Source organism: Narcine bancroftii, chromosome 6 (assembly GCF_036971445.1).
Source record: "Narcine bancroftii isolate sNarBan1 chromosome 6, sNarBan1.hap1, whole genome shotgun sequence".
In the NCBI taxonomy this organism is placed as follows: domain Eukaryota; kingdom Metazoa; phylum Chordata; class Chondrichthyes; order Torpediniformes; family Narcinidae; genus Narcine; species Narcine bancroftii.
The window spans coordinates 2,989,382-3,004,078 of NC_091474.1; the positions used below are offsets into that span (position 1 = coordinate 2,989,382).

Below are 14,697 nucleotides of genomic sequence, written 5' to 3' on the forward strand. Positions count from 1 at the left end.
CTCTTTTCAATCTTCTTCAGCATGATGCTGAAACAAGCCACGAAAGACCTCAACAATGAAGATGCTGTTTACATCCGGTAATCTGAGGCGCCTGCAAGCTCATACCAAGACACAAGAGCAAGAGCAACTTGTCCGTGAACTACTCTTTGCAGACGATGCTGCTTTAGTTGCACGTTCAGAGCCAGCTCTTCAGCGCTTGACGTCCTGTTTTGCGGAAACTGCCAAAATGTTTGGCCTGGAAGTCAGCTTGAAGAAAACTGAGGTCCTCCATCAGCCAGCTCCCCACCATGATTACCAGCCCCCCCACATCTCCATCGGGCACACAAATCTCAAAACGGTCAACCAGTTTACCTATCTCGGCTGCACCATTTCATCGGATGCAAGGATCGACAACGAGATAGACAACAGACTCGCCAAGGCAAATAGCACCTTTGGAAGACTACACAAAAGAGTCTGGAAAAACAACCAACTGAAATACCTCACAAAGATTAGCGTATACAGAGCCGTTGTCATACCCACACTCCTGTTCGGCTCTGAATCATGGGTCCTTTACCGGCATCACCTACGGCTCCTAGAACGCTTCCACCAGCGTTGTCTCCGCTCGATCCTCAACATTCATTGGAGCGACTTCATCTCCAACATCGAAGTACTCGAGATGGCAGAGACCGACAGCATCGAATCCACACTGCTGAAGATCAAACTGCGCTGGGTAAGACACGTCTCCAGAATGGAGGACCATCGCCTTCCCAAGATCGTGTTATATGGCGAGCTCTCCACTGGCCACCGAGACAGAGGTGCACCAAAGAAGAGGTACAAGGACTAGCTAAAGAAAGCTCTTGGTGCCTGCCACATTGACCACCGCCAGTGGGCTGATATCGCCTCAAACCGTGCATCTTGGCGCCTCACAGTTCGGCGGGCAGCAACCTCCTTTGAAGAAGACTGCAGAGCCCACCTCACTGTCAAAAGACAAAGGAGGAAAAACCCAACACCCAACCCCAACCAACCAATTTTCCCTTGCAACCGTGCGCCTGCAGTTGACGTGGACTTTACCCCTCCATAAATCTTTGTCCGCGAAGCCAAGCCAAAGGCTACAGTTGCACATCTCTCACACCTCCGGTTTTTTTGTGGTGTGAGGTAGAGCTGGTGCAAGAAGCTGTATAGAACCAATCTGTATCTAGAATCTATTAATTACTGTTGGTGATTTGATTGCCATATTCAAACAAAGGTGCTGAGTCAGTTTCTCAGATTACATGTGACTTTTTTTCTATGGGAATACAGCTATGTATCTCTCTAGAATTAATCACTGCTGTCACACTGTTTCTACACCAGTCCGACCAACATCTCTCACTAATTGTGATGCCCAAGTCTGACTCACATCTCTCTTGATCGGTGTAGCCCCTGCTTGGGGCTCTCACCTTGGAGTACAGAGTACACTTTCAAAATAACTTTAGGTGCATTTTCCAGTCACAGCATCCCTCCCTGCCTCATTAGGTGTAGGAAAGGTTATTGTGGGACCCCACCTCTCCCTTAGGAATGATCCTCACTGGAGAAAGCAGTGAAAGGTCCCATAAGACAAATTGTATTTACCTTTAAGCTGCTTGAAGGATATAAGCTGTTTCCTCTCGTAGCACTCCTCATTGTATCAGATTCCCTGCTGATGCCACATCTCTTAAGATTTTATTGCCCAAATTCATGGGCATCATTTCATGATGGGTCAGTGGTGCCTTTGGCGATATTCCCACTTTCTCTCCAACACTCATTGATTGGGTGCCAAATTTTAATCATATGTCTTAATATGGGGTTTTCAATTTTATCTGCTATTAACTTGGCATCCACATAAAATTAGCCTCTTGCCATTGCTCTCATACTGGTTAATCTTGGTCTCATCTGTCCACAAGACCTTCTTTCAGAATTTTGCAGGCTCTTTTAAATACTCCTTATCAAACTGTAATCTGGCTGTGCTGTTTCTGTGGTGAACTATTGGTTTGCATCTTGCAATGTTGCCTGTGTATTTCTGTTCATGAAGTCTCCTGTGGACAGTAGACATTAATGTACCCACACGTCCCCTGAAGAGTGTTTCTGATCTGTCAGGGATTTTCTTCATTATGATGAGAATTATTCTATCATCAGTAGTGGAATCTTCCTTGGAATACCAGTCCCTTTGTGATTACTGAGCTTACCAGTACGCTCTTTCTTCTTAAAAATGATGTTCAAACAGTTGATTTTGTAATCCTAACATCTGGGTGACGTCTCTGACTGTTTTATTCTTGTTTTTCATCCTCATAATGGCTTCTTTGGCTTTAATTGGCACAATTCTGGTCGTTATGTTGAAAAATGGCAACTGCAGACTTTAAAAGGAGATCAAAAGCTTAAAAGCAACCTAGCTCTCTTATACCTGCACCAAAGAAGATGTTAAACATACCTGAGTACTCACAAACACCTGTGAAGCCAACTGTCCCAACAATATGGTGCCCTGAAATGGAAAAATTATCTATAAAAAGTGTGTAATTTTCACATGTACAAACCAAAATGTACACAAATAATCTTAAATAAAATCTGGAATGTGCATTGCAATGATATGTGAATTGTTTGATTATTTGCCCCTGTGCTCCACAGTTTTAAATTTATAAAGGGGAAAAAGTTTTAATCTTGGCACTAGTCTTGTGGCATCAAATGGCTTCTGGAAATGCAAATATACCAACTCTATAAATTTTCCTGTGTTGACCCTGCTTTATTACATCCTTACAGAATTTCAGCAAATGTCAAAAATATTTTCCCTTTCATCAAACCATGTTGATTTAGTTTGATGGCATTAAACCATTTTTTTGGCAAAACCTGTTAGACAACCCATCGAGTCTGCTCCACCAACTGACTAGTCATTTCTTCTTTGATTACAGACTCCCAATAACAGATGCGAAGCGCTTTTTGAATAACAGTACAATAGGTAGCTCAATAATAAAAACCAAACATGAGGGGATTGTGTTACAATAAAATAGAAGCACAAGGTAGAGAAAAGTGCAGTGAAACGGCATCATCTTTTACCAATGAGAGGTCAAGGATCTAATGACAATAGGAAAAAGAACTTTCCGATGAGAGACAGTGGGAGATGATGACGAAGGGGAGGTTGGTCTGTGTGGTGGGTTGTGAACAGGGTTCACATCTCTGTATGTTCACAATTTTCTGAAGAATGGTATCCTCCTGGAACTTGAGTTTTGAATAATTTTAACCACTTGCTTTAAAACCCTTAGAAGCAGGCCATAAATTCCTAGTGATATGTTTATCCTTAATCCCATTTGTTATTTCATTACTTTCTCCAAATTGCTATGTTCTTCCCTTAAATTCAAAACTGGGCCTTCTGCTATCTTTTGGCTGGTTGTAGGACTCCACTTTGAAGACAAAAGATTAGTTTAAGTTATCTTCATCTTCCTTGTTTCCCCTAATTAATTATCCACTCTCAGTCTCCATTGGCCCCACACTGAGCCCACCCCTTCCTTTTTTAAATATTCGCAAGAACTCTTGCTGTTTGCTCAAAAGTTACTTGTCAAATATCCGTTTGTTTTTGCCATTGCTGGTTCCTAATTAATTCTCAATTCTCTGGTTAAGTTTTACCACCATGTATAATTTATTTCATGGCAAAATATTTTCCTTGACCTCCTCTGTTCTTCTCTAACTTTCTCTTTGAGTCCCTCTTTTTGATTGGGTAAATTTCTGCAGAACGTGATGAAATTGCTGCTTAAATATCCCCCTTGTTCATACACTGACCTTTAATTTAAATTTATATCCCTCGCCACCTGGAACGATTCTTCCTTCATTTCTCTCATTGTCGCTGGTTTTGGACCAGAAGCATTTTTCCTCCATCTATATCTTGAATTCTACAGTGATGTAATCATTATTCCTTCAAGGATCTTTAACCTCAAGATCTCTTATTAATTGCACCTCATGTTACAATACAAACCTAAAATAGTTTACCCAAGAATGTTCCATCTGTACATTGCTCATTCGGGGAAAAATGCTAGGGGTGGGAGTGTCCAAGAAGTGCTAATGTATTGGATAGAAGGTGGGAGTGATGGAGAGCCAGGAAGAGTGAGAGACCACTAGGAAGAGTGGGGGTGGGGGAGGGAAGATTAGAGAGAAAAGTAAGTACAGGACTAGGCGAAGAAAGATGGAAAGATTGGAACTGGTTGGAACCGTGCTTCACCTAAAATGGGAATAATTGATGTTCCTGCCATTAGGTTTAAGACTGTTAACTTTTGGCGCAATCCCCTGCCTCTTTCCTTTATATATGTAATCTCATCTCCCTTTTATATTAGGCTTGATAAACAGTGCTGACCTGAAATGTAATGCATTGTGTTGGAGGAACTCAGCAGACCAAACACCACCAGTGAGAGGAAAAGAATGGTTGACATTTCAAACCAAAACTCTTTATCGAGCCCTGAAACATTGACTGTCCATTCCTATCCATAACCTCCTGCAGCTCATTGTTTGCACAAGTTCCAGTCGTCTTTGTGTTTCTTGAATGTTGCAAGGCTGCTGCAAAATGAGGAGATGGAGGAATGGAACTAATGGGATTGTTCTGCCAGGAGTCATCATGGCCTGATGTGTCAAATGGCCTCCTCCTGTGTATGTAGAACATGGAACAGTATTGCACAGGAGCAAGCCCATAAGGTCTGTGCTCTCCAAACCACATTTAGGCTGATCAATCAGTTGAAACTCGTTTTTAGGATGTTATTGTTAGCAGTCAGTGCTCCACTGAAATATTATAACTAAAATATAATTCATCACTACCCTTTCTCTGCAACTCCCTAACTCAGAAAGTAATCAATAAACCAGATGATAGTTACGGGGAAATTCTCAACTGCAATAGGAATACTGACCTTGGAAGAAATACATTGCAAAAATCTGTAGACAGCGTGGTTGAAGAAAAAGCACAAAATGCTGGAGAAACTCAGCAGGCCAAACAGTGTCCTTTATGTAGCAAAGGGAAAGATCAAGACCAAAACATCAGTTCTGTATCTTTCCCTTTGCTACATGAAGGCCACTGTTTGACCTGCAGAACTTCTCCAGCATTTTGTTTTTACTGATCTTGCAATATTGTTTCTCAGTGCATCTCCAGAACTACTGAGCAACATTGCCACCTTCTGTTAGAAATGGAGTGAGTACAATCTGCTTATTCAATATTTGCTTATTGATTGTAGAAATGTATTCAAAAATGCAAGCCAGTATTGCAGGTGTGAAGGGAATAAAGACATGGATTAGATTTTTGGGTTAATTTAATCATACAATGCTAGAGAAACTCTGTAGGTCAGTAAGTGTACTTTATGCAGTAAAGATAAGGATACTAAACTAACTTTCTGGGCTTGAGCCCTTAATACCTTGATGAAGGCCTCATGCCTGAAATGTTGGTTATGTAACTTTATCTTTGCTATATCTTTGATTTCTACATGGGCCATACTTAAGACTGCATTAAGTACCTGTATCATTCAAGGTGTTGGGAGCTTGGATGGGTGAGCAGCCAGGGCCCAGGAGAGAGTCTGTAGCTGGGGGGTCGGGAACTCAGATGGGGTGGGCAACCGAAACCAGGGCTCACTGTTAGGGCATCAGGAGTTCGGATGGACAGACGGCAGAGGAAAGTGTTCACAGTTGGGGCATCGAGAGCTCGGATGGGCGGGCGGCTGGAGCAAGAAATGGAGGGGGGTGGGGGGTGGTGTCGACTTTTACAGAGCCCATATAGAAAATGTGATTTTTGGGCCAAAATCAGGGAGAGGGGATTGACTATTACACAAATATATATAGTAATATATCATGCATATTCCATTTTTAATGTATTTTTACTTAATAATAAAAGGAACCTTTGAAATTTTGGTGAGTGAAAGAGGGAAAATGCTTCGACAGGGAGTGGAGTGTATCTCATAACTCCATCTTCCATTATTCTGAACACTTACATAAAGTGATATTCTTTCCCGATCCACACAGCTCCCTCCAAATAAAAACAATTGCATTTGATTTAACAACTTGTACATTTATAAAATTATGTTTTGTTTCTTAAATCAAGACATGGAATAATGAACATTTATTGTGACTTACAAAAGTACCATGTGCAGATCCTTGTTGCAGCCGGTTAGGTATGTATGATACACAAGAGCTCAATAACAGAGTATAGATTTGCTGAATTTGCCAACATGTGTGTAAATAAATTTACCTACTGGATCAGTATTAGTTTATAATTGATACAGGAACAGTTTGAGGAACGTCTGCTCATGAGAAAGGTTGTAACAGAATCAGAATTTATTGTCATGAACAAGTCATGAAATTCGGTGTTTTGTGGAAGCGTCATCGTGCAAACATTCACATTATAACCATCTTACAATGTTACTATAAAAATAAACAATTATAAGGCAGTGTCTCTCGTTCATTGATTATATAGGGATCTGATTGCAGAGGGGAAGGAGCTGTCCTTGCGCTGCTGAGTGCTCGCCTTTAGGCTCCTGTACCTTTACCCTGATGGTAGCAGAGTAAAGAGGCCTGGGTGGTGGGGGTCTTTGAGGATAGAGGCTGCTTTTTTTTAAGTCACCGCCTCATGTTGATGTCCTTGATGGAGTGCCTGCGATGTCGTAACCTTTTGGAGTTTTTTCTTCTTTTGAATATTTTATTTTGGATTTTTTAAAAAAAATACATCATAAAATCATCAAAATCACAATATATTAATTTTACAAACAACAGAAATGAAACAGTCCCTCCCTCCCTCCATACATATGGATCTGCTCACATCTTTTAAATATATAGAATAAAATTGGGGAACTCACATTTGGATGTGTAACATTTATAGTCCTTTATTTTGTCACTGCATTTGGGTCCCTATGTGATCCAGGTATGGCTGCCAAATCTTTACAAAAGTGGCATATTTATTCTTTAAGTTATATGTGTTCATTTCCGCAGCCCTACGTGCTCTAAGTAGAGGGGAGTTGGATTTCCAAGAGATCCCAGTACATTTTTTGCTTCTGCTAGTGCTATTTTTATATGTGAGATTTTATATTTATTCAATGTGTTGCTTATTTCTATAAAAATACCTAGTAGATATAGCTCTGGATCACCCGAAAAGGCCACTCCTGTTATCCTGGTTAATTTTTCCGCGATTTCTCGCCAGAATGGCCTCACCTTCTCGCACACCACATGCCATGTAGAAAAGTTCCTGTCTCAGTCCCACATCTGACAAACATCTCTGAAATTTCTGCTTTTGATCTATGTAGCATCTGTGAGGTAAGATGTAATTAGTGTAAAAAAAAATTCTATTGAACCAACCCATATCTTGCATCTATAACTGACGTCGACCTTTCCCTCAAATTGTCATTGGGGGAACTACAGACGGTAACCACGAGCTTCTTCAAACGTTTGAATCATCTGCAGCAGCAGGTGTGGATGGTGAGTTCTGGTCCACTATTTCTGTCCTTTAAATTGAGTGGTTGTTTGATTGAATATTAAGGTTGCCATGTTATGCTCATCAAAAGAATTGTGAATTTGGCCAAAGATTTTTTCCCTCTTTCGTAAAGCAACCATTCCTCACCAAACTGTCCAGGCAGGCATTTGTTGGATATTGGGTACATACTTGGCTGTTCATCAACATTCTTTACTAATAACTGTAGCAATATCATAACATTTAATATATGGATTTTAGAAAGGCATTTGACAAGGTCACCCACGGGAGAAGGGTCGTTTAGAAAGCTATGAGGCATAGGATCCACGGAACTATGGCTGTGTGGATTCAGAATCGGCTTGCCTGCAGAGAGCAGAGTAGTAGTAGGTGGAATGTTTTCTGCCCAGAGGTCAGTGACTAGTGGAGTTCGGTAGGGATCTATTCTGGGACCTCTGCTTTTATTGAATTTTATAAATGATCTAAATGAGAAAGTGGAAGAATGGGCTAGTAAGTTCAGTAGGGATCTATTCTGGGACCTCTGCTTTTATTGAATTTTATAAATGATCTAAATGAGAAAGTGGAAGGATGGGCTAGTAAGTTTGCAGATGATATGAATGTTGGAGGAAATGTGGATACTGAAATTTGTTGTAGGTTACAAAAGGATATAGACAGAATGCAGAAATGGACAGAAAAGTGTCAGATGGAGTTATATCCTGATAAGTGTGAGGTGATGCATTTTGGAAGGTCAAACCTGAAGGCAGAGTATATGGTTAATGGTAGGATACTTGACAGGGTTGAAGAATAGAGGGACCTTGGGTCCAAAATCCATACATCTCTCAAGGTTGCCATATAGGTTGATAGGATATTTAAGAAGGTCTTTTGGATGCTGTGCTTCATTAGTCAGGGAATTTGAGATCGAGAGTCGAGAAGTCATGTTGCAGCTCTATAAATCTCTAGGGAGACCATATTTAGAATATTGTGTTCAGTTCTAAGTCAGTGATGAGATTTAAAAAAAATGTTCAGGGTTACTTGCATCCAGCAATAAATATCTTGGCCCTTTTCCTGTTTGTTAGAAGTACTTTGGTCTAGTTCCAGTGGAAATAATCTATCATGTGATTGTCTGTTTGTCATGGCCCAATCATCATTCTCCCAGTTTAGGTTCTGACAGAATGTTTTTGGGGAGATTGAACTGAAACTAGTCCAATCTTTTTTTTGAATATTTTATTAAAGCATTTTTAAACCAGAATAATAATTACATTCCATTAAATTCAAAAATTATTTTAGAAGTTTTACGTGGTAAATAAGAACCACTCTTTCCCCTCTCACATCCCTCCCCTCAAAATGCCTAGACAAAAAAAAAGAAAAGCAAGAAAAAGAGATTAAAGAAAGAGAATAGATTGTTTATATCATAAAGTCTAATACTGGAGTTTACCAAGAAATGAGTCCTTCAGAGAGTTTATCAAACATACAAACCCACATTTTGTAAATATGGGTGCCAGATTTTCCAAACCAAATATTTCATAAACTATAAGTAATCTTCACTAAGGGTAAGTATGAAGTTCTGCATGCCATCTTTCCATATCTAGATTTTATAACCTTAATTCTTTGGCTTGACTTTGCGGATGAAGATTTATGGAGGGGTATGTCCACGTCTGCTGCAGGCTCGTTGGTGACTGACAAGTCCGATGCGGGACAAGCAGGCACGGTTGCAGCGGTTACAAAGGAAAATTGGTGGGTTGGGGTTGGGTGTTGGGTTTTTCCTCCTTTGTCTTTTGTCAGTGAGGTGGGCTCTGCGGTCTTCTTCAAAGGAGGTTGCAGCCCGCCGAACTATGAGGCGCCAAGATGCACGGTTGGAGGCGAGATCAGCCCACTGGTGGTGGTCAATGGGGCAGGCACCAAGAGATTTCTTTAAGCAGTCCTTGTACCTCTTCTTTGGTGCACCTCTGTCTCGGTGGCCAGTGGAGAGCTCACCATATAACACGATCTTGGGAAGGCGATGGTCCTTCATTCTGGAGACGTGACCCACCCAGCGCAGTTGGGTCTTCAGCAGCGTGGATTCGATGCTTGCGGACTCTGTCAGCTCGAGTACTTCGATGTTGGTGATGAAGTCATTCCAATGAATGTTGAGGATGGAGCGGAGACAGCGCTGGTGGAAGCGTTCTAGGAGCCGTAGGTGATGCCGGTAGAGGACCCATGATTCGGAGCCGAACAGGAGCATGGGTATGACAACGGCTATGTACATGCTGATCTTTGTGTGTTTCTTCAAGTGATTGTTTTTCCTGATTCTTTTGTGTAGTCTTCCAAAGGCGCTATTTGCCTTGGCGAGTCTGTTGTCTATCTCTTTGTCGATCCTTGCATCAGATGAAATGGTCCAGCCTTAATATTACTCAATAAAAATGACATAGGATCCTCTGGGAACTTAACCCCTGTAATCCATTCCAAAAAGTTACTGACTTCCAGCCAAAAATATTTAACTTTAGGACACTGCCATGTAGAATGTAAAAAAAGTTCCAATCTCACATTCACACCTAAAACATAAATCTGATATAGCAGGATTCAGTCTATTTAATTTTTGTGGAGTCAAATATAACTGATGCAAAAATTATATTGAACTAACCTATACCTAAGATTTATAATTTTAAACTAGACCAGTCTTGATTACATCCCTTTTATGTTGCTGAAACAATACATCTTGCCTTCATCGGATATGGCACCATATTTAACATGGCACATTGAAGGAAAATACATTTTTCATGTAATGGATGTTGAAGCCTCTTGTTGGCACTGGAATTATTACAACAAAATTTCTTGTCTAGAAATTGCTTATATTTTAATGAGGCAGCTACAGTCCATCTTGAAATTGTGCATTAATATTTATCTGGGAGAGTGCAAAGATTAATTTTCAGCTAAGAAATCAATTGGTTTGGTGCTGGAGTGTGTGAATGGTCTAATGTAGTATAACAGATTAGTGTTAATCTTTCTTTTTAAAATATTTTTATTGAGTTTAACATAATAATCCTCCATACAAAGTCTACTAATATAGCAAAAACTCATTATATACATATCACAAATGATTATAAATGTAATTCAAATACATCCATATTGCTGATTAAACATTATTTATTAAAAGTATTACTGGATAGAAATCAAATGAGTTACAATATAGCAAGCCTTGGCCATAACACAGTATATGTAACACATAACCAACATAATATGCAGCCTTGACTGCTGTAGGGACCAAGTTGAGGCTCCAGCTTTCGGCATCGCTTGTTGACTGTGGCCAAGTTGGGGACATTGTGGCGTGTTCTGTGGAGGGTGTGTCATGGTGCCTGGAGCGGCTGCATTGTGTGCCTGGTTCAGGGGTTCTGGAGGTTGATCTTAGATTGCAGGGCCCTGTGGCGGAGGGTGTTGAAGTTTTTGGGCTCCTAGTGGATTGTGAACTGTGTGGCAGTTTTTTCACTCAAGCTACCAGATTTTTAACATCCAGAGTCTATTGTAACTTGTCTTTACTGTGCCTATTGTCTAGTTTTTATTAACTACTGAATTGTTTGCACTGTTTTATTCACTTTATGTAGCTTCGTGTAGGTTGTCGTCTAGAACAGGTTTTTTGTTTGTCTTGCATATTAGTAGTGTAGTCTAGTGTTGTCTAATGCTGTTTTTGTGTAGTCTTGTGTCGTTTTATAAAGCATCATGGTTTGGAGAGATGTTCTCTCATTTTTTTTTACTGTCCACTGCATTTGCAGTTTGGTTTTAAAATGACAAAGGCTACTTGATACTTGACATGGAACACCGAATAATATCTGTCTAATGTGATAATATGATCTAGGACAATCAGAATTAAACCCGTATATAATCAATTAATTTAAAAAAAGGAATAAAAAGTAAAAAAAGAAAAAAAACCCCAAAATCTAAAACTAAATCTGATCTACCACCTCACTCTAATCAAGGTTACTTATAGAAAAAAAATTAAAGACATGGGTCGAACAGTGACCTTTAGAAACTAGACAGAAAATCGCTGGAGCATCCAAATTACTTAAATTTGCCAATCCTGATAGTTTTATATGAATGGGCCCATGTCTTTTCAAATTGAAACTTTCTATCTATAATGTTGTATCTAATTTTCCATAATCTTAAATATGACATTACATCGTGTAATCACTGTGTAGGTGAAGATTCATCTTTCCATTTCATTAAAATTGTTCGTCTGGCTATCAACATGATAAAAGCTAAAACTTTCTCTTGAGTTGCAGACACATGTGTATCCGGTTCATGAGATAAAATAAACAAGGCAATTAAAGGGCATCGTTCTATTTTGATCTTAAAAATTGTTGATAAAGATTGAAAATTATTTTCCAAAAATCTTCCTAAATTGGGACACTCCTAAAACATAGAGATCAATTATGCTTAAAACATTTTGCACTTCTCACATAATGGATAAACATCTGCATAAAAACAAGATCATTTAAGTTTGAACATATGTATTCCATGTACCATCTTAAAGTGTAATAAACAATGCTTTCACAAAATGAAGTATCATGAATCAAATTAAGAGCAGAGAACCAGACTTCATCTGAAAATCTTATATGGAGATCTACAGGGAGATTGTTCTAGACCAACTCCTGAGTAGTCAAGCCTTGTCTGCCTTTTTCACTTCTTAAATTAACTCAAATACTTTCCTCCAGAGGTAATGCACACTCGGCATTTACCTCTAATTGCTGATGTATGAAAAATGTTGTACTGGAAATTACGGCAATTCTCCTAAATACTGTTGTGATAGCTCAGGACAATGACCTTTGAGGTTACTTGTGAACTTTCCTTCCTCGGCCTCCCATTCCTATCTAAGAAACATGCAACACTGAAGGAAGAACCATGCATGCAACCTTGTAATTGCCAATTGCAGGATCCCATTGACTTGGCACAGTAAGAGCAGTGGAAGATCAATTCTTTGACTCGGATTGCCACTTGCTCGATATACTGTACCATGACAATGGTGCGGTGGTGGAGAATTTATCACCTAGTTAGTCGTATCATAATATGATGGAATTCAGTTTGCAAAAGGAAGATGGATCCATGATATGAAACAAATAAAAGCATTTATTAAGGTGAGAAAGCTGAGTGAAATGGAAAATCTGGTCAATCATTGGTATTTGGGTAGGCATTTTTTCCACTGATCTTTGTGCACTGATAATATTGTGCTCACCGATAATTACCCAAATACATTTCAGAAAGCAATAGGATCAGATTATTAATCAATTATTTGCTTCAACTAATTTCTAATTTTGATACTCCAATTAAAAGATCACTCAGAAAATGAGTTCTCCTTTGCAGTGTTGCATTTTTCTCACTGGCATTGCCTTTTGAGAACCTGAAATGAAAGTCATTAATGTCGCTGGATAGAAATAATTTGGCATTATTGACTTCCATGTTAAAATTCATAATGGGACACATACAGTTGTTCTCTTCTTCTTTTGAGAGGTTTAATACTCCTTTGAACATTGTGCTGTCTGGAATAAATTCAAGTTAATATGTGCAATAATCCTGAATCACTCATCCATAAAATATGCCCAATAAAGTGTTAATTCGGTTCCCAACAATTTCTAATCCTTTTCGAGCAAGATTTTCAGGGCCTTTTGAGATAGAATCAAAGGTAAGCACAGCCAATTATGTGGTTAAAACTCCTGATAGGAGTTGTAAAACACAAAATTGCCATGTTAATATGTTAAAATCTTATTTTGAGAATGTGAATGTTGGCCAGACACTTATACACAGAGCAGTACAGTATATACGTATCACCACAGCATTTAAACTGGAGGGGACCCAATATCCTGGCTGAATCTATTGGACAGGGAGATGGGAAACATAATGCTAGGGAAGAGCATTAAAGTAGATGGTGAAAAGGTTGATGCATAGTGAGACAGTGAGGAGGTACAAGCAGTGAAGGGACCATAAATGCAATCAGATGGAGATTAATTAATTTCAATGCAATAAATATTAGGAATAAAAAAGATGAACTTAGAGCATGGATCAGTACTTTAAATTAAGATACTGTGGCTGTTTCAGAAATCTGGGGAGGAGCCAAGGGAGGGGTTTGGGAAGGTCAGGAAGGTTCGGACTGGCCAGTCCATAAATCTATGCAAATGTCTTTCAGCACAGAGATGTGCAGAGTTTAACAGCACCGAAACAAGGTCCTTCAGCTGCACTTGTTCATGGCAACAAATCCAGCCCCATTTGCTTGCATTCAGCCCATAGCCCTCTAAACGTTTTGGATACATAGATGGCTGTGTAAGTGCACTTTGAATGTTGCAATTGTCCCCACTTCATCCAGTTCCTCTGGTATCTTGTACCATATACCTTCCACTCTGTGTGAAGAAGGTGTCACTCAAGTCCTTTTTATATCTTTCCCAGCTAACCTTCAATATATGCTCTCTAGTTTTACAGTATATTCTCCTAACCTGGGAGAAAGGCTATGATTGTTTACACTATGTATATTTTCATGATTTTATAAATATCAATAAGCTCCCAATTAGCCCACGCTCCAAGAAGAAAAGTTCTAACAGAATCATTTAAAAGACTCTTAGGTACGTAGATGCAAGAAAAAGAGGGTTATTGGATGTGAGGGAAGGTTTAGTTTGTTGAGTAGGTTGATGTACATTGGCATTTCATCCATGGGCCAAAAGGCCTGTGCTAACAGCCTCAATGTTCTATGTTCTAACTGTTCCCTAGACCTTGCAATTCCATGGTTAGAAGGATATATTCTGAAATTATATCTAAAATATTCCCTAAAATATATATTTTTAGAACCAGATGACTTCAAATTAGCCCACATGCAAATTATCTAGTGTTTATTCAGATTAAGGCACGATATACTTTTGCCCTCTCTTGATTAAAGGAAATAATATTAGTTTCCATTTTATCTTTGCTAGACAGTGTGCGGTCTGGGATCGTCTTGTAGCAGAGATCTGTTTCATCACAGTTATACACTTGTTCTTTGATGTAGCCACCTTCTTCTAAGAGAGTTTTTAGTTCTGCCAGGTATTTGGTGGCAGCGGCAGTCAGTTGAGTGATTTTCTCCAGACACTAACATTGAGAAATCCCTGACGGTGTTTAAACCAGACTAGCCATCTATTACTAGCTTTGAACTGTAAGGTTTCTCTGTTGATCAGCTGATCAAATTTCTCACCTTGAGCTTTGAGAATAGGTCCAGTAATTGGAAGGCCTTCTGAGTGTGCTCCAATGAACCACCGATACAGGGAGTCATCAAGGCTGACATCTTTGCTGTTTCCATG

The 14,697-nt window shown here is 39.4% G+C and overlaps 1 protein-coding gene across 1 annotated transcript in view; it reads left to right on the top strand.

Moving 5' to 3' along the window:
• Positions 1–14,697, top strand: part of LOC138735615 (cadherin-like protein 26) — a 94,174-nt gene that overhangs the window by 47,189 nt on the left and 32,288 nt on the right. The window lies entirely within an intron of this gene.